Raw genomic sequence first — 19,798 nt, 5'->3', positions numbered from 1 at the left:
CTGCCAGGAGTAAAGAGGAATACGATCCTCGAAATACGATCCTCGATTATTCATGAAGGATTTTTGCACGAGTTGAATGCGCGAAGACGCGACCGCCTTTCTTCGAGTACTACTCCGCGAGAAATCTTCGTGAATTCTGAAAATAACGTTTCGCGCTTTTCTCTTATCCTTTCCGAACTCTTTATCTGGCAGCACGCGCAACGGCATAGAAACAAGAAAAAAAAGGACCGCCGGTTCACGACGTTTTACGACCTCGTCGCTACAACTTCTTGATTAACATCGCCAGGTCGCGCGTTCATAACTGCAGTTCTCCCGAAGTTCCTGTCGCGGGGGCAATTTTGCGGGGCTCAACTTAGTTAGAGCTCATCTTGAGCCAACTTTCAAAATCGTGCCCCGATACATTCGCGTTCCGCCTTGTTCTCTTCCCCTCTAATCTTCCGTGATTTCGTGCCGTTCATCGTTCTCTCGATCCCTCGATGTATCAAGAGGAGGAAATCGTGCGAGAAAAATCTTGCGGGATACCTCTTGTGAGATTTGATCGAATTGCCGACAAAAGGAACAATAATACTGCGAAGTGTCGGAGAAAGTTAATTTAACTTTCAGTGGTCCGCCAGCTGGAGGGTGCTCTTATTGTCACGAAAACTGTCAGGTGGAGTTTGAGTTACGAATTCCTAGTCTGGGATTGCATAATGAATGTTACTTGAAGATAGCATTCAATAACAGATGGGAGTAGATTTCAATTAAATTAAGTATACGTTATTGTTACATAAATGAAGAGAAATATGATATGCGTAATGGCCTTTTAAATACAATGAAAAATTAAAAAAAAGATTTATTTAGCTTTTTCAATTATATAATTACTTTTTAGCATTTATTAGCGTATTGTTTTATTTTGAGTATATATTTACGTATATATTTCATGAGAATTAAATTGTGTGCTAATTTTAATCTAATCTTTATATTTTACGAAATCATGATTGTAAATCCACGTTGCAAATGTGATATATCTCAAGAGATTAGCTAAATTCGTATAAACATTTATATTTCTAACATTGTAAATTACTGTTGAAAGCACATGCTAATGTGAAGGGAGCGATGATGCCGCGTACATTAATTACGTCGCACTAATTTTGCATCGTAATGTCCGCCACTCTCTATTCGTGCGATTCGCATATTCGCGTACTTACGCGGTACTATGTCCCACTGGTGTAAATATGACCTACACGCACGAGGAATCATGAGTCATAAATTCAAGTCGGTATCATCTAATTATCTCGCTTTCTGTTACACACCTATCGCTCTCGGGAGATGACGAATAAGGGACATGATGTAATGAAGCGCGAAGGATTCGCGAAATCGAAATCAACACGTAACGAGTACGTCTATTTGTCTAATTATTATTCTAAATTGTACTGGAGCCTCTGAATTTTTTTTGTACTTTGCTCACGAACTCATTAAATTGAAATTTAATAAATCTCTACCGCGATTGAAAATTCAATATTTTCTCTATTAAAATTTTGGAGACGCGCGCGAGTAAACGAAAAAATCTCATCCTTCGTATAATTTTAAAAGGTTTACAGTTTGCTCGCGTGGAATTTTTATTTAGGGAAAATTAATTTTTAATGGGAGATGTTTGAAATTTTAAATTAAGTATTAAAAATTTGTGAAAGAAAATGGTGTCCGATTAAACTTCGATTAAAGAAAAATCGATACGAAAATGACCAAATAAAAACTGTGATTGAAAGAAAATGTACTCGAGTTACTTTATACACAGGATCCAAGATTTATCGTGTGGAGCTACTTTCCAACTACGGATTCTTTGATCAATTTGGAATCGACTTTTTTTCCCTTCATGTGACGGAAGACTGTTGTTTCAACTTGGTCATTGCAACTTTTTACTTCGCTACTTCGTTAATTATCTCGACAATTAAACTTTAATCTGCTCGAAACTCGTTAAGATAAGATTTAATAAGAATCTACCGAGAGAACAATGTTCTATTGCCTATATCTATTTTCATAAAAATTTCAAGCTTCTAATCCCTTCCTATTAGCACGTCTTTATGAGCTAATGTAACTTTATTTTATTTAAAGTGTTAAAATTATGAAGTTAAAATAAGCGGCATAATCTCCTGTAAGTTTGGCGAAGATTTTCAAACTTCTCGCCGAGAATTGTTATATTTCAAAGAAAGTATTATCCTTTAGAAATATTTTCTTTGAAATATAACAATTATTGACGCGTTGTAAGCGAGACTCAGGGTCCACGTCGTTAAAAAGCAGCCATTTACCTTCATCAATATATGAAAGGGACATATATCTCTCTTCGCTGACGGTCAGTTTCATACGTATATATATTTTGCGCCAGGTCACTTCTTATAAACTCTAAAAACTCGTTTTCACGTTCTGAATATTTCAAGGATAGTTCTGGAAAAGATTCCGCGGGCATTCCGATCACGGTCACGGATTCGAAGTCAAGATCTACTAAAAATACGGGTAATGGAACCGCGAATTCATGATATATCGTTCACAAACTAATCGAAACGATTCGCGCGTACGCCAATTTGTTTATTTGCACGTCAATCCGTGTGGCTACGTTTGATCGATCCCGACATGTTTGCGCGATTCCAAAGGAATCTATGCACGGGCGTTTCCGGTAAAAGTGTTCGTTTATGGATTTTTCTTCCTTTGAACTCCGCACGTGTAATTGGCAGTGCGCATCGCGGGGAGGGAGATGTTAAAATTTAATAAGATATTGACATTTATATTCATCTTGCATAGTGAATATTACAAGTATCGATGCTATCTGACGTTCCTTTCGAAAGTGGTGACACACGCTAATTTCGCAACAACGAGAATTATTGAAATATGAGAAACGTCGGTTCAACTTATAAAAACAAAGAATTAAATTGGACGAGTGTTTGTGCATATTTCATTTCATTATTTTTCTCGTTATTGCTCGTTATTTTTGTGTTTATAATTTAGTCGCGTTCAGCTTTCAAGTGATGTTTTATAGCACTTTGCTTATACAGGATTTTGTCTTGTACTTACAATTTTTGTCGCGAGAATAACGTAGCCGTGTTCGTATTTCACTTATTTCTTCGCGCGCGCATTTTTGCACTTTGTCGCGTGTCGCCGCCCTTTCAGAAAGGATTTCTAATAACAAAACGAAAAAGTATTCTTGACGCACTTAATCTTATTGCAACCTTATGCAGTATAAAAGTAAAACAATAATAAGATGATATTCTCCTTCATCGAATTAAATAACAATTGATTTATTGTCTTGTAGACAAGAGAGATACATATAAATTTTAACTTTTATATTCTTACATTTAGAACATTAATACAAATTTGTATGATACTGTAACGCATGATGAACTGCTGTTCTGAACACCATCGATAAGGAATCGATGAGGGAGGGATTCTCTCATAAGAAAAATTCATATGCGATGCATCATAATGAAAGCTTATACGTAAAGCGAGTGGCCCTTATGGGCCTTTGCGCTGTGGGACGATTTATTTTTTGTGTCCACGAAACGAGCTCCCTTGTGAGCTTTCGATACAGCAGTTCCAAATCGATATAGTGGTACCAGTAGTTGCAAATCGGATTCTCCTATTCTTGTTGATTTTTTCATAGAATTTTACATGTTTTCAATATTTTAATTTATTTTTGTTTAGTATTGAATAAAACAAGCAATTAACAGTCGTAAATGCAAATTTTATTGAGAAAAAAAATGGTAAAAATTTAAATAATTTAATTTGAAATCAATTGATAAATTTAATTTATTCCAAGTCTGATGGTTCATAATTTACTAGAATATTTTTAGAATTAGATCTGGTTGGCCGATTGCTAATGCTATGACTAGACTACAGTTTCGATATAATTATTAATTTAGCCAATCAGCAATGTAGAATCACTCAAAAGTAAGAGGTTCGATTTGGACCTGAGCACTGTCGAACTTTGGAACAAATTTCATAATAAATTGCAGAAGTAATCATAAAACTCATATTTTTGCATTCTATACTCCGTAGTTATCTTGATATAAATCAATTAATTATTTTTAAAAATTTTTATACAGTGATTAATAAGGATTTTCTATTTTTGATCAAATTTTCGCATGATTGTTGAAAATACACGTTCACGTCTATTCCATGAATGTTATGACAGAGCTGTCAAACTGCCGTCACATGTTCGGTCTCTTATAATGATTTTATATTATAAATGGCAGGCAAATTTGCTAAACTATATTCATTTAAATTCAAAAGGCTACTTGGCATAAGGTTCGACTAACTCTCTCCTATTATATAAAAAAAAGATTTAAAAAATTTTTGTTTTCAGATCAATCTATTGTTAAATCAAGAATAATGTGAAACGTTACAAGTTTTCATTGTCTAATCCAAATCTGTCTGAAAAAATTAATAAAGCAGCAGCAAGATTATTTTATTCTCAATTTAAGAATTTTTTTTATTTAAGAATAAAATATTCTCCCAATAATAATTACGATTCCCGATGAGTCCAGACATCAATCTCATTTTATGTGACACAAAAGAGTAATTGCATTGAATCCAAAAATCTTTTCGGTGGGCGCGGTGTTTTGCGACGCGACAAAAGCGACTGATGCGATTTAGCGTCTCCACTTTCTTGCAAATAATGCGCGTTATAAGCTCGACTCCGTTTTATGCATCCTAAGAGTGTCGCGCGTCGCGCCTCGTCTTCACGCGCCACTCACTCTCGCGACTTTATCGCTTCTTCCCTCGATGTTTCTCTACATTGCAGTCGGGCACCGACGACGTTCGTAAACTTTGTTGTAAAACGCGCTCGTGCTGGGCGATTTGCACTAAAGTCGTAAAAAAGAAAAACGCGTTTCGTCCAAAGTTTAACCTGAATGAATAGCATAAGCGGATCCGCCCTTCTGGTTTTGGGAGAAGGCTCAAACTTTCTTGTATTCTTTATAAAATATGGAATAATGCTACTTGATTCTAATATAAACTTTTTAAGCCGAAAAAGTTTGTCTTTTAACTTCCTTTCAAAGTATTCAACAAATTATGTGCGCATGTCTCACTTCAGGCATTTTGGTGGTAAAAAAAAATATATATGACGCCCACATTTGATCTTAAAATAATAAAATAATCTAGAAAAGCTAGTAAGAATACAACACGGTTCAAAGAGCGTAAAAAATTCTTTTACAGATAATTAATTTAGCGTAATTTATTTTTCTTGTATAATGTTTACGAACGTTTTAACTCTCTTTGAAGTCATTTTCAGCATTAAAATTTTTGTACGTGAAACATTCTCAGTCTGAATAAAGCCACTATTCAGTTATCAAATCCAGTGTTATAATTCTGTTAACTAAAAATTAAAATGTAGGAGATAAAGACCTGCTTTACGTAATCTATATGTAACACTACTATGTGCTGTATAACACTACGGATTTAATAAATGAATAGTACTCAAAACATTTTAACATCAACCCAAAATAATAATGACTTACAAAATTTAAAAAAATAAATAAACTAGCTCCTACTATCTAATTTTTTTTCTTAATTTGATGAATTGTTATTATTTTAGTTTGATGTTAAAATCTTTGGAAAATATTGCGAATGAGCTGCGTACCTTTTTTCTCTTTCCCTTCCGATTAAAAATTACTTTTGTAAGACTATTTAATATATTTTTTTCATTATTATCTTTTAACATGAAAGTTTCGCCAAAGTAAAAGCTTAATTTTAAAAAACGTTTTCTAACGAAAATCGTTGAATGTTTTATATATATTTAATTAATTCCGAAGGAGAAAATCTGCGGTAATTGGAAAGTAATAATATGGGTTTTGCTATTTTGAGGCTGCGAGACATTTTTGAGTGTAGTATCGTAAATTAATTTTTTTTTAAAGCTGAATGTTCAGTACTCTGTAATTTCATTAAAAGATAAGCGTTGTAGAATAAATTGCGGGAAGCGATGTTTCTTGTAACAGAGCACAAATTTCTCTGCGAAAAGTGAGGGAAATGAAGGTATACACCGACGAAAATGTACCGAATAAAACTTTGCGGTTACACCATTGCGAGAAATAAAAATACACGCCGTACCAAGAAGCGTAGTAGAAACGAAGGTTGTATTAATTAAAACAGTGTTTCTACAAAATCCCTAATAGTTTGAAGATGGTAAGATAAATAAATATAATGAAGAAATCGCTATAATTACGTCGTGTCCTCCAGCAAAGTTTTCTTTCTCCAATAGCGGATTTTCGAGAACACATCGACCCCTTCCCGGCGATGGCAGATATTAAAATTCTCGTTAAAGTTCGCCGTACTTGTGCACGAGCAACGAGGTACTTCTGAAGAATTTTCGCTCTAATCCACTTTTTAAATGCCGCACGGCTCCGTCCATCTTTTGACCCGAAACTCGTCATCTGGAAATCTCTTATTATCCTGTACCCAGTAATTCTTCATCGAATCTGGAATCGGAATTATCTAGGTATTCAATTCGGGTCATCCGGGACCCGCAGCGGCGGCTTTTGTGTCATTGAACGGGTCGAGAACAAGTCCCCGTTATTTCAACGACGATAAATAGCCCTTCCACGATTTTAACGACGCACCCGTACCTCGGGCTCACAGTGCCGTAAAACTAATTACATAACGCGCCGGCGACATTCGTTTATATAATAACGTTTGTGCGCGGGGCTTGTTCTTTTTTAGCAAGTACAGTATATTCGAAACTTTCCACGAGCAGTCCAGTTTAATGCAAAAATGTTTGTACTTTAAAACACCGGGTACTCTTGATACGTCCAGTGCTTTCACGATCGTCTGAATTTAATCAATTTTAACTCGCGCATATTACCGAAGAGCAGCGATATAAAAATTTCAAGTTGATCGGAGTAACGACACGGAGATAAAATTCAGAGACGCGGAGAATTAGTTGAATCAATCCGGACACGAGAATTACATTTTTCGAAATGACGCTCTTAAAGTTGATAGTGCGACGTTTTAAAAATCGATAATTATTTCGTGTTTGTTGAATTCAATTTATCTTGCGTCATGCGCGTCATATAATCGCCATAGTATTTAGGGTCTTGCACAATGGAAGACGAAATTCCATTTGCCCAATTCTCGCGCGTAATTTATTTTTATCCCCGTAATTTAAATCCACTTTAGAAAACTTATACGGTGCGCGATAAATTTTAGATCACAGGTTTATCTGTGATATTATGAGCCACAAGTGACGTAGGGAAGACGCTGGAAAAACCACAATACCTATATGCATCGGAATACATAAAATTATTGATGGAATTCTGTCGCGATTTGGATCGTCTATTTCTGAGTTATGCCGTCTCTTACGCGTCCCGCATTTATATTCCGCGATTCACATTTCGCCTACACGGACGGCTCCCGTGTTTAAGCTGTGCGTAATACGGGAGCGTTGCGTCGCGCGTAACGATATTCGCGGGAAATCCACGTGGGATTAGAAGTTCCCACAAGCTCGCAATTGGCAGAAACAATTGGTCGCCGATGAATAAAGCGTAGCGGGTTTGTAACACGAGGACCGCGCGTCCACGTTTATCTCACCCCATCGCGTTTCTATGCGACACGAGGCTGCTCCTATCGCCGCCGATTTACTTCTGCATCGGACGTGTGTGTCGCCGCGCGCGACTATCTTGCTGCCATTTGCATGCTCGCAATTTGCATCGCGGTCCAATGCGAATGCAGATTAGGACGCGCAGCGCACGGCACGATGGCGCAAATATAAGCCAAGTATATCGCGAGGATATCTCGTGCACGCGCCTGTAGGAATTTCGATAAGCGATACATCCAGGGGATTATCATAATCGATCATGCTCCGATGCGTCCCGCCCCGTCCCGTCCGATCCGAATGGCGAATTTTACTTTGATGCTCGAAATTAGCCGCGTTTATCCGAGAGAGACACGCTCTTATCTCGCACTGGCGCACAGTCATCGAGCCAATCCTCTCGTGGACTCTCGATCTCTCGACTCTCGACTTGTCTTTTCCGCGAGACACAACGAATGTTTGCGCATCGTGCGGAAACTCGAGGAGCGTCGCGACGCATAGCCATGCATCGGCGCCCCGGACGGGCGTCGCCATCCTCATTGATCCCCTCCGCCCATTCGGAACGATTCTGTCATCAAGGTCCGCGTTTCTCCTTGCTCGACACGTCGAGCATCGCTCGTTCCAGACAATCTTCCAGCGCGACATGTGCATCGGATATTAACAACGCCCGAGGGAAAGAGAGCAATTTTTTTTTTATGCGGTTTCTCAGTTTTTCATTCGCCATAAAACCGCTTCGTTAAGTTAACGCTCGACGTTATGTCATTGTTCAGCTTGCATGTAATCGACACTGTGACTTGGCTGCACTTTGGAATTTTTCTCTCGCGTTATGCGACATTATTTCTTAATTCTAGGATCCTAAAATGAAATAAACGTCAATAAATGTTCGGGACAAGTTGTTTTCCTTCACATAAATTAATTTGATGCATGTTCTCGTAATTTTAAAACATTTTTGTCAGACATACTTTTCAGAAACAAACAATCAAAAATCAATCAATCAATCAATCGTAAAAAAAAGTGTTTAGTATATTCTACATTTAATATAAAATTAATATTTTCTTCGTGGGTTGGCTTTCGTTTACACAAATCAGAAAAACGATAATCAAAGGTTAATACGTGTTTATTTTCTCTCTTTGAATTTTACTGTTTTAAAAATAGATCTCGACGATCGTAGTAATATGATTTGGTGTAAATTAATAAAGCGAAACGAGGCATCGATCGATAATAATCGAATTTATTACCGCATCATTGCAAATGAGATATCGAATTCCGAAGATTTCATTTTCACAAAACGTTTTTATAGGATAAACATTTTCCAATAGTCAAACGTTATATATTACATTAAAACGATATGATTCTTTTACAAAAATACGCTTCAATCTTTGCAAAACATTTATAACTTTTTAAGTAAGCAAATTTACAAAAAATATGAAGGATCAGAAACTTTGTATTATAGTTTTCTATAATTTATAGTTAAACTTTTTTAATGCTAAGAGATTTATTACATAAATTACATACTTAGAAGAAAAAAAGTAAAAAATAAGAAAAATTAATGATAATATTTATAAAATGTAATGTCTGCAATCTTATTGAGGCAAAATACATTCTTTTGATCTGCATTTTTTTTCTTTATCGTGAAATTTTTTATATTTGATTGATACGAGATTTTGTAAAAATATTTTTTTTTCTTTTTAAATATTAGTGAATTTTTGATAATTTCACACACATATTTTATTTTCCTCAAGAACAATTGATACAAAACTTTTTTTCTTTAATCATTAGTTCTACAACGCAATCTATATATTACTGAGGTGCATTTACTCTATATTATTACTTCAATAACATCTTTGTTTTTTAAAAAGGTTTTTGAATTATGATTTATCTGTAACATTATGTTAGGTAATAAATTAATTGGTGCATTTTCTCGCAATTTTTTTCCATTTTTGTCAGACATGCTTTTCAGAAACGAACAATTGTTAAAAATCATGATCGTAAAAAAAGTGTTTAGTATATTCTATATTTAATATAAAATTAATATTTGATAGTAGCCTAACATAAATGAAATGGCAAACGGATTTGGAGCACGAAGTTTGGGATTTGGTTTACTGATAATGTTACTCGGCTATCTATGATTAATTATCATGATTCTACCTGTAAATCGATTCGCGACCGATGTGATCCGGGCAATTTCGAACGATCACAAGTTCCTTCCATGGATGTATGCGAAATTGAGATTTTGCGCGTAATTTAATGTACATCGCGTGTACATCTGTTACACACGCTTGCATGCGTAAACACTAAACAAGAACAGGTCAGAATCTCATGATATCGATCTCCATAGTGAGAACTGGGATTTGTAGTAGTACAAGCGTTGCGGGGCCCAGTCGGCCACGGTGACTGAATCTCTAAACCCGCCGTAATTGGGTGTCCAGCATGCCTTTCATACTAGATCTTTCGTTATCCAATCGTGATATTTAATCCGGTGTTATTAAATCTTGCACATGTACTTACTAGCCCTGCGATTATGTTGTAATTACCATTTTTCATCATGGAACGTCAAAGTTAAGGCTATATAAAAATTCGGTCTGCATTTACATTTTTATTTGTATCTCGTAAAAATATAAATATAAATTATTTACAATAGTATCGTGGTATACGCACTTTCGTGATGTTTTACTGTGAATTGCTTGTGAATCACCTGTTAAAACGTGATTAATTGTAGGCGTACGTATTTCAATAATTAACTAAATCATCCCGATTGTAGAGTTAATAATTATTTATCAAGCTTTAAATGCCCAATCACTCGAAGTCTATCTATGTGACGAATCGCGCGCGACTTGTTGCTCCGAAATTTACCCAACAGAGCAATAGCGATTATTCGTTCGACCGATACATTCGTAAATAGAACGGACACATTGTTAGAGAGTTTCATTCCAGATGAAAATTTCTCTCTTTCAAAGTATCATTAAAACGTGCGTATTTTGTAGTAGTTGTTTTTCTAATATGCATTACACGTTGCATCGTACAGAGGAAAAAGTAATAATTATTATTTTTTGCAATAAATTATTTACAGTTTTTTAAATGTGCTGGTATTAAATTGACGATTAATTTGACGTGCGATATTTCTAGCTTCAGTTTATCATTGCGTTTCAAGTCCGACGTGTTTGCGCAGTTTATGAAAACTGAAAATACAATATATTTGAGATTTAAACAGTAACATTATACACCAAGATCCAGCCTCAATCGTTCCTCTACTTACTTATTCGTGTAATTACATTTTAAACGATCTGGTTGAAATTATTATTGTTTAACAATTATTATCTTTGAAAAGTTGAAAGACGTTTTCTAGATCTGAAAGTTAAAAAGGTTTTACGTGTTTTCATCATCCGTTTATTTTAACAACACAATTTCGGATAGCGGAAGATTATAGTTGATTTTATAGAAGAAGTTTGAGTACAAGAGCTTTGAAAACTTCAGACGTTCGCCGGTATTCAATTCAGAGAAAATGGAAATCTCTCGTTTCGTCGATTCGCGTTTCTATTTTCGCCGGGTATTTATTCACCCATGTGAATGAGTGTGCCTACTAATATCGACAACACAGGAAGACATGAATATCGAGGAATAGCGCGTTGAAAGAAATAGACGGTAAACAGACTGCCGCGTTATTATTCATCATAAAATGAAAAGAGCGCACTTTTTGCCATGTGTAACCACGGAATCCGGTCTCGTATGAGATATATGAAAATTAAAATATCACTCGAGCCAGGAAATTGCATCGCGTCTCTCAAAATAAAATATCGTCGTGTATCTTGAAGGTAGAGGAGGTCAAGGGGAAGAGCTAGCGCGCGATAAATCTATTCCAACATTAAACTTTTTTTCTCGAACGTATAAAATTTAGCGATACTGTCAGATACGAGGAATTCAGTGTGCATTCATTCGGCGATCAGATCGGAGCAACATGCCTTTGATTTCCTCGGTCTCTGATATCTTCTTCTCGATTGTTCTTGACTGAAGGAGAGATACGGTCGCACCGGATATTAACTGAACTCTCTCTTTCTCTCTCTCTCTCTTTCTCTCGCTTGATCTGCGAGTTTCAAGTAAGATAGGTGTATGAATCGATGTCTAGAGCGGAACTTAAAACGCAAAGGGATATTTGAGAACGTACATTTCAATGTCGCGTTTACGCAGTCAACCGTTAAATAGCTACACGTTTTTTTTTATTTTCTAAATAAAAAGACAGATTATATTAACAACAACTCAAAATTTAATCTCTGCCGGATTGAAAAATAAAAGAGAATGAACACTCGCAGTGGGACGCTCCACGTATCGCAACATGACAATATACAAAAAAAATATATACGCTGAACACAAATATATTTTTTGCGGGGAAAAAAAGAGAAATACAAAAATTGTTAAATGTGCGGAGTCATCGTTCGTTTAATTAAATCCTCAAAATCTAATCTGGACGCTTGTCCCCAGCCGTTCACTCTTTCTATCGGTTTTTTTTTACCTCTCTTTTTCCCTCTGCCACTCCGTCGCTAATCCTGTCTCGTTAATTACACGAAATTGGAACCGACAAGCGAACGAGAAAATTTTATCCCGTATCGTACTGTCTATCTCTTCGCGGGAAATCCTCTCTTTTTTTTTCTCCCGTTTCGAGAGCGAAATATCGATAGGCCCGCGAAGTTTGACTCTCCGCGCGGAGAGCGAACGTATCAGAAATAGAATTAAATATCGACGTCGGTGTAAATAGAGTCTCTGGTCTCTCGCATGACATGCTGTAATCGAAGTTGGATAATAATCCTTTCGCAGACACACGTATACACAGGATTCGCCGCCCACGTCGTCTTTATACACGTTAATCGCTTATTTAATATCCATCCATCCATCCATCCATCCATCCATCCAGAGAGAGAAAGAGAGAGAGAGAAAGAGAGCGAGCCTGATCTCCGAGAGCACGCAAAAAGACGTTATTGCCCTTCTACTTTGGACTAGAGCGGTCTTGTAGCTGCGTACAGCGGAACGTATGCGAGATAAGACAATTCCCATAAAGACTCTCTCGAAAGCCAATTTCACTCGGAACAAGAAAGGCAATGATCCGGGAAAACAGAGAGACAATATTCGCGCGCCACGGTAACGCAACATCATAAATATGTACATGCGGAAAATCTCGTTGCCTTTCGTATACGTGTGTAAATTCTGTGCGCGTAATTGAAATGGTAAATTATGGACTGTGGCTTTTTAACATTTGATTAGCACACCGAGATTAACATACATGCCGCACAGACAAAATTAATATACCGCTTATTTAACGTTGTTTAACAAACGCTGCGATGGGAGTGAGACATCGCGGCACCGCGCCGCTTAGGTCGTTAGAATGCGCGGCAATCCACGAAGTTTGCTCGGCACAGTCAAGACGCGAACAATAACTTGTAAGGATCGCTCAGAGACGCGCATTATGTTTCGCCGGGTATTCTGGCGCAAATATGATTCCGCACGCATTAGAGAGGCAGGAAGTTCCGAGGGGATGATTTATTTGTCATGATTATCCAACGAACTAGGCGTATCTTGGCTGCCAGCTCGACTCGCGTAGCTAGCTCATACTTCGCTCTAATGAACGACACGACGGCTTAGGCTAGGTGTATTTGCTTTGGAGTATTGACGAGTCTCGTATGCCAGCAAAAACGGCGGATCCTCAAGGTTGCTCTTCGATTCTCGCACTCGGGGAGATCCGGCGCGCTCAGTGTGGTCCAATATAAATGTTTGATCGAACGCTAGGATTCTCTCCTAGCTGGACAGAGTAACTCGCCAGGCAAATATTGCCTTCCTTCAGGCAAAGCCTTCGAGAAACTGTGTGCTCTTTGCGTATACAAGAATCTAGGACTTAACCCTTCCACCGTTAGAAAAACAGTTCATCATACAGCATTCGCGTCTGCCTTTGAACGCGCTCTTGTTTGTTAGATCTTGTTTCCTAAAACATTGGATGGTTTTAAAATTACGACAAACCGTTTTTATTCATTAAATGATATTAACAGATAAATCAGATAATTTGAGAGAGTTAAATTAAAAAGTAAAAATTACAATAGTCACGTGTAACTTCTGAAAAAAGAAAACTAGATATTAATTCATATTGTATATATATTATGTTGTAAATTTTATTTATAATTTGATTAATGTGATAATTGTTAATTGAATTATTTTTAATTATTTTTATCTCTTTTGCACATTTTTTTTAAGTTTCTCTAATCGCAATATGCAAAAGTAATAGCAGATTCGGAACCGCTATGTCAAAATAAGTTGAAACGTCACCTACTTTTATCGAGAGAAACGAGATTCGTGTTATCGTAATAACACGCTATTTGTCATCATTTTTAAACAAAACTATTCCGTGGGAACTCTCACTTGACCAGTTCTCACGTAAGTGCGGCCTTGGGCGTTGCTCGTGAATTCGGCAACAGCTGCGAGCAATCAACGAGTTTGTATACGTCTCGTCCCGTCTGGAATTTCGGTCTCTCGAAGATGAGGCCATTGTCGCGGGGGATAATCATAATAGTAAAGACACGACTCCGCCAATCGAATCGGTGAAGTCCGAGAGAATTGGTATTTTAGAGATGCACTTTTCATAGAGCACTTTTGTCAGTAGAGAAATCCGAAGTTCGTAAATGAATGCGAACGAACCGCGAAGTTTCTCCAGCGAGACTTTCCGGCGGATAGTGAAGATGTAGGTACTTGTGGCTTGCGGACACACAAAGTAACGACAGTTCCAGCCCGTGGTCGTGTTTGCGCTTTGCGTGCTTTATTATTCCGGTTGAACTTAAAGAGAAATAGTAAACGCAAGGAGTCCCTCGAGACACGCGTTAGATTCCTGGAACGTATTAGTCAAGCGATTTTACGTAAAGAGATCGCGGGAGATAATGGCAGAGTTGTTGCACGATTACGATTATACTCTACTTTTGATTAAATAAAAAGATAAGGTACGATAAAACAGTTAAAGTCGAAATTGATTGAAAAGAACGATTTATTTATCACTAGAATGCGATATACTGTTCTTACACCGATTTTTTTTAAGATTATTTTTTTAAGAAACAAGATATGCGTAATTAAAAAAAAAATTTAGTAAGCTTTTGATCTTTTCCAAGAAAAATCTCTGTTATAATCTCATTCAAATGTAGGAAATGTTTACGACGAGAAGAGCTAAAAAATTTAACTCACGTTTTCAGCGTGTAAGAAAAATGTTAAACGTAAAAAGCATGGAGTTCCAACGGGTTTTTAAAAGCATTATTACGTAGTGCTTTGACGCGAGATAGTATCTATGTCGTAATTGGCTACTTCGTGACACACGTTGTCGGTCGCACGCTCTTAATTACACAAGTGGTCTGCGTACTAATTACGGATACGACGTTCTGTGTTCTAGGTGAGGCGAGGACGTGAGGGTTGATCCGATGAATGGGGCCGAGCTCTGACAAAGGTATCGTCTAGAAATAATTTCGGGGGGGACGGATGTAAAAGAAAGGGCGCGATTAATTCTTCAAAGGTAATGATCGTACCGCGAGAGCTCTCACGAGCTCTTCTATCTCTCTCGGACAATATTCCTTTCAGAATTCTCCTCTCAAGATGTGCGGGATCAGCGTAACGCATATTTTTGTCTTCGTGAAATTGTTTCTTTAATAAAAAGTGCAATGACCTCACGAATGCATACATTATATCTCGAGGAAATTTCTCTCAAACGAAGCTAGACTGCGAGCGTGACGACATGTACACGGAAATTGTTATTTATTTCGCATAATATTAAACTTTTAGTACATTAAATTATGTAAATACGCAAAACTGGGAAATGAAAAAGATATTCTACTTAAATTTGCGTCTAATGTTCTACGAGATGCTCGGAAAGATCGTGGCCAAATTTATACGATGTGTTAATGAGACTGAATAATTGAAAGAAAAGTTTTATATGAACTTATATCCGAAAATACACCGAGGGAAAAGTTATTAGATGTTAATAAATATTTATTCGAATGGTATTAATGGAATATTTACTAAATAAATATATATTTATTTAGTGTAAGAACTACTAATTAAATTTAAGTATATTTTTGTCTCATAGAGTGAATATTTATGTACCGTAAGTAAATGTTGCATTAGTACTATTCGAATAAATATTTATTAAAATTTAGGAATTTTTTCTCTCAGCGTACTTTTTGAAAAATTATAAAAGTTTACAAATTTTTATCACAATTGTTATAACAATTATAATATATATTTAAAAAATTCTTTTTTCTGCAAAAATGCAGACTTTTATTCGTTGCACTAATAATCGCATTTTTTCGAATATTCCTCAAGCGTCCTGTGTAGAAATTTATTAAGGATAGTCTTATGTGTAACATGAGACCTTGATTATTATTTATTGGAGATGCCATAAGAAAGAGTTTCTTATTTTAATCTGATTAGGTCCTGATTATTATTAAGGATACCATAGCCAAGAAGTTTCCTTACTTTTATCTAATAAAACCTTTATTAGAATTTGATTTTATATAATAAATACTCTTATTTATTAGAATTAACTTATAACAACTAGAAAAATGATTTATGAATAACATTACATGTAAGAAAAACATGTATTTAATAAGTCTTTATTATGTTTACTTTGTAGGGCATAATAGGGATTTTTTATTTAAATATTATTTTATAATGAGGTCTGCAGTTGATTATTTGAAGTAGTAAGCAATGGAAATCCGATTTAAAAAAAAATTTTTTTTTTCATACAAGAGCCTTGTGAACTATTTATTACGTGCCATGCAAGGTCCAGATTTATATTCAGGCAAACTAATCGAGCTCTCATTAAAATCTTATCAATACTTCTACATGTGATTTTTACGCTCATTTAATTCACGTCTTATGCTACGATAGGATTAAACTTATGAGAAGCACTAGTCATGTAAAGGTCCATAATCTTACACTTGATATCATGTCTTGAGTGGAATCCCCGTGGAATTTCCTCAAAGATTCGCAAAGAATTTCGCATGACTGCTTTCCGCAGTTATTGGCGCACAGATATCGATTTTCAGAAAAGAACAAGCTGAAATTATTTTGCCGCTTGAATTACGGCTCGTTCAATTAACTGGACTTTCTACCTCGGCTAGGGATTTGTCCGATTTCGTTGTTAAATGTCACTCGCAACGGTTGTCGATAAATCTTAATCTATGGAATTAGTGCGCTTTGGCAGCAAAAAGCTAGTCGGACAACGTTAAACCGATCCTTTCGCAAATCCTTGGTGAAGCGCCGCCAAAAAGCGCAGACCTCGGAGCACAAAAAAATTTTCTATATTTCTGTTTTCAATTTATTTTCAATTTTCTTCTTTTGATATTTCATATCAAAATTATGTTATAGACATTTTACATTCTACATAACAATTTATATCTATGAAAAGTTCTTTCCCATTTAAGTTCCACTTAAGTTCTTCACGTTTCCATACTTTTTCTTCGTTATGTATGCGGAATGTATAAGAATTCATGTATATAGGAACAATCTTTGCAATTCATAAGTGCGCTTTGCAATTCATGTACATATACAATGTACAAAAATGATCTTTGCCGTAGAATTAACGAGATTCCGAAATGTCGAGACACATATTTGCTGTGCTAATGCCGCGTATGTGTATGAAACAAAGCGTCTCGCGAATTGCAATGCAGATTTCAAGATATTCTCTCAGGATGACGTCGTAACGCTCGTAACGTATGCACATTTCGCAAATTCGGTCGTTTGTCTGTGGCACCGCCCGTGGAATACACGTATCCACCTAAGAGCAGGAGATGCGTAAGTTTCATGTTGTGAGGGTATTTACACTGACTTGCACGCGAAGTACCCATCCACGACGCCGCTGGATCCTCCGGTCACGGTAGATTTCCAGCCTTGCTCTCGCTTCCGCTACCGCGATGGTACGGAAGTGGCTCGCCTCTTCTTCTTCCCCCAGCAATTCTTATCTGTTTTCTTTCATCCGGCCGTAATGCAGCATCCTCTCTCGAGAGAGAGCGGAGAAACCTGAGATGCGCTCAAGAATATGAGCTCGACGCGTGAAATTAATGCGAAATTCGTTTCGAGGAAAATGGGATGAAAGAACGGGAGGGAACACAAAAGCATTACTCGATATTGCGATCAAAAAGCGGTTTGTGTAGAAAAGACACTTGATACCCGATGTCGCGCGCTTCCGCCGGAGAAATTTTCAAGTATCTGCCTCCACTTTTCCTCCGGCGCGCTGCGGTGACCGAGATGATCGAAAGAGAGCAGGGCGGGGGAGGGGGGGAAAGCGTTTCCGACAATTGCAAAAACGACAAAGAGACGTTCGTTCGCGATGAAAGAGCAAATGTCTCCTCGAGACAACGCGGTTTCGTATCAATTGCGGTTAAAAGGGACAAAGTGCAAGGAAGAATTAGTTCGAGACGAAATTATTCTCGCGAACACTCGAGATTGACCATTCGCTTACGTCACTCGCTTCAAGAGCTTCTTTTCTTCTCCGCTGTCCGCACTCTTGTTTTCGCTCTCGCGATTCTCGATCAGCGCCAATGGAGAGAGTCAACAAGATCTCACGTTCTCTCTATGAGATCGCAATGTCCTTTCTTTCTTCGAATGTCCACTCTCGTCCGCTGAACGTCGAAAACAAAAGACGGATCTTTTCCTCGCTCCTTCTCTCGTCGAGCACATTAATTAAGACCGGCTCGAGTGCCCAGTTTAATGGCAAAACGACGGTGAGATAGTCTCGGTAAGAATGCTCGTATCCGAAAGAGCGTAGATACCGTTCATAGAATTTTAATAGAGTTCTAAAAGCCATTTTCATACGTCCGCGCAAAAGTACTCTTGTGATGCCACGTCTTAAAAGGTTCCCCACCGTGATATTCCATGTACCATCGCGCTACGGTTTAGGCAGTTTCGCGTTTTCCGACGTGGCCAGAATAGATATCCACGTCGTTTTATTTCGTCACTTCGCAAAACTCGTAACGTAAGACGTCTGCTTTCGGAAAAGTAATTTTATTCGGAGATACACCGGTTCTGTTATACCCATTTTCGCCCGCGAGGATGAGAGGCGCTATGTATTTTCAATTCCCGGCAACTACGAAACCATCGATTTCCACGATATTGAAACGTAACTTCGGAACTATCGATCATCCGATGTATCTGTAAAGAATTCAGCTTTTTCTGTTGTATACATTACCATTGCAGTGGGGTTACAGCCGTTTTATCCATTCATTGCGGATCGATTTTTCTTTATGATTATAATTTATTATTATTATTTATCACATCTATCAAATTAACGCAAACCTGTCGGACGTTGACTTGCCGACAAATGCCACATCGATTCATCACTGGATCTTGAAATGCCATAAATATTAATAAGTCTGGTAAAATGTATTCTCAGTGTTGCGCTGCGAGAATCGGATAAGGTAGACGTCGCTTTGAAGGATCTAATGGAGAAGTCTCATTAAAAATGGAAGGAGGACGAGATGAGCGCGGGAAAAACGAACTAAAAACGTAAATCTGCTTTATCTCGAATTCGATGCTCTCTCCCGCGCGCGCACTTGAAACATTTCGGTAGACAAAGTCTCGAGATGCTGCCGAGATTCTAGGCGTTTCCCCTCGTTTTATGCAATCCACTTCCGGCAGAAGCACCGCGCTCTGGTCCACGGCGTTTGGCGCGCGACGTGAACCGACTTGGAATCGAGTGCCGCATTCATTAGCATTCCTAAACAACCGTGAACTTTGCTTGTCTTAAGCTTACGTACGTTCTCGCCGAGACGGGTAATTTAGCAAGATTGCCAAAATTGCACGATTAAGACCTGATTTTCAATACGTAGACGTAACGCGCGATACTTGGAATCGATTTAAAAACCAATGGGGGGGGGGGGAAGAAGCACGCGAAAAATCTTTTAGAGGAGGGATCATCGTATTGAAATAACAAAAAGCGAACTTGCGCATTATTTCTATTTGAAATTATAAGTCAGGCAAGCGGTTTGCGGCAGAGTGTATGGAATACCGCTTCTACTTGATGAAAGTTTATACAGTATAAATATAAATACGCGAACCAATCACCTCTTGCCGCGCTGTTTTGCTCTTTTTGTTTCTTCCCGCTGACAATCTCGCATTTCTCCTTCTACGTATATTTACCCTAGCTCTTCTTTTAATAGCACGCAGCAGAGAAAGATCTGCTCTCATTTGAATTTTTTTTACATTCGTTGTAATCCGTAGAAAGTGTATTTA

At 37.4% G+C, this 19,798-nt stretch overlaps 1 protein-coding gene across 7 annotated transcripts in view; it reads left to right on the top strand.

Moving 5' to 3' along the window:
* LOC105195362 (transient receptor potential-gamma protein) overlaps positions 1-19,798 on the top strand; it is a 97,919-nt gene that overhangs the window by 5,027 nt on the left and 73,094 nt on the right. For 5 of the 7 annotated variants that reach the window (XM_026131027.2, XM_039449922.1, XM_026131030.2 and 2 more), the window contains one exon: positions 14,964-15,017. The exons of the other annotated variants lie outside the window; for them this stretch is intronic. The gene's annotated coding sequence lies outside the window, so the exon portion shown is untranslated. The remainder of the gene's footprint in view (positions 1-14,963; positions 15,018-19,798) is intronic. 7 annotated transcript variants of the gene reach the window in all.

The sequence above is a fragment of the Solenopsis invicta genome, chromosome 5 (genome assembly GCF_016802725.1).
Source record: "Solenopsis invicta isolate M01_SB chromosome 5, UNIL_Sinv_3.0, whole genome shotgun sequence".
Classification (NCBI taxonomy): domain Eukaryota; kingdom Metazoa; phylum Arthropoda; class Insecta; order Hymenoptera; family Formicidae; genus Solenopsis; species Solenopsis invicta.
This window is presented reverse-complemented; position numbering and strand designations above follow the sequence as displayed.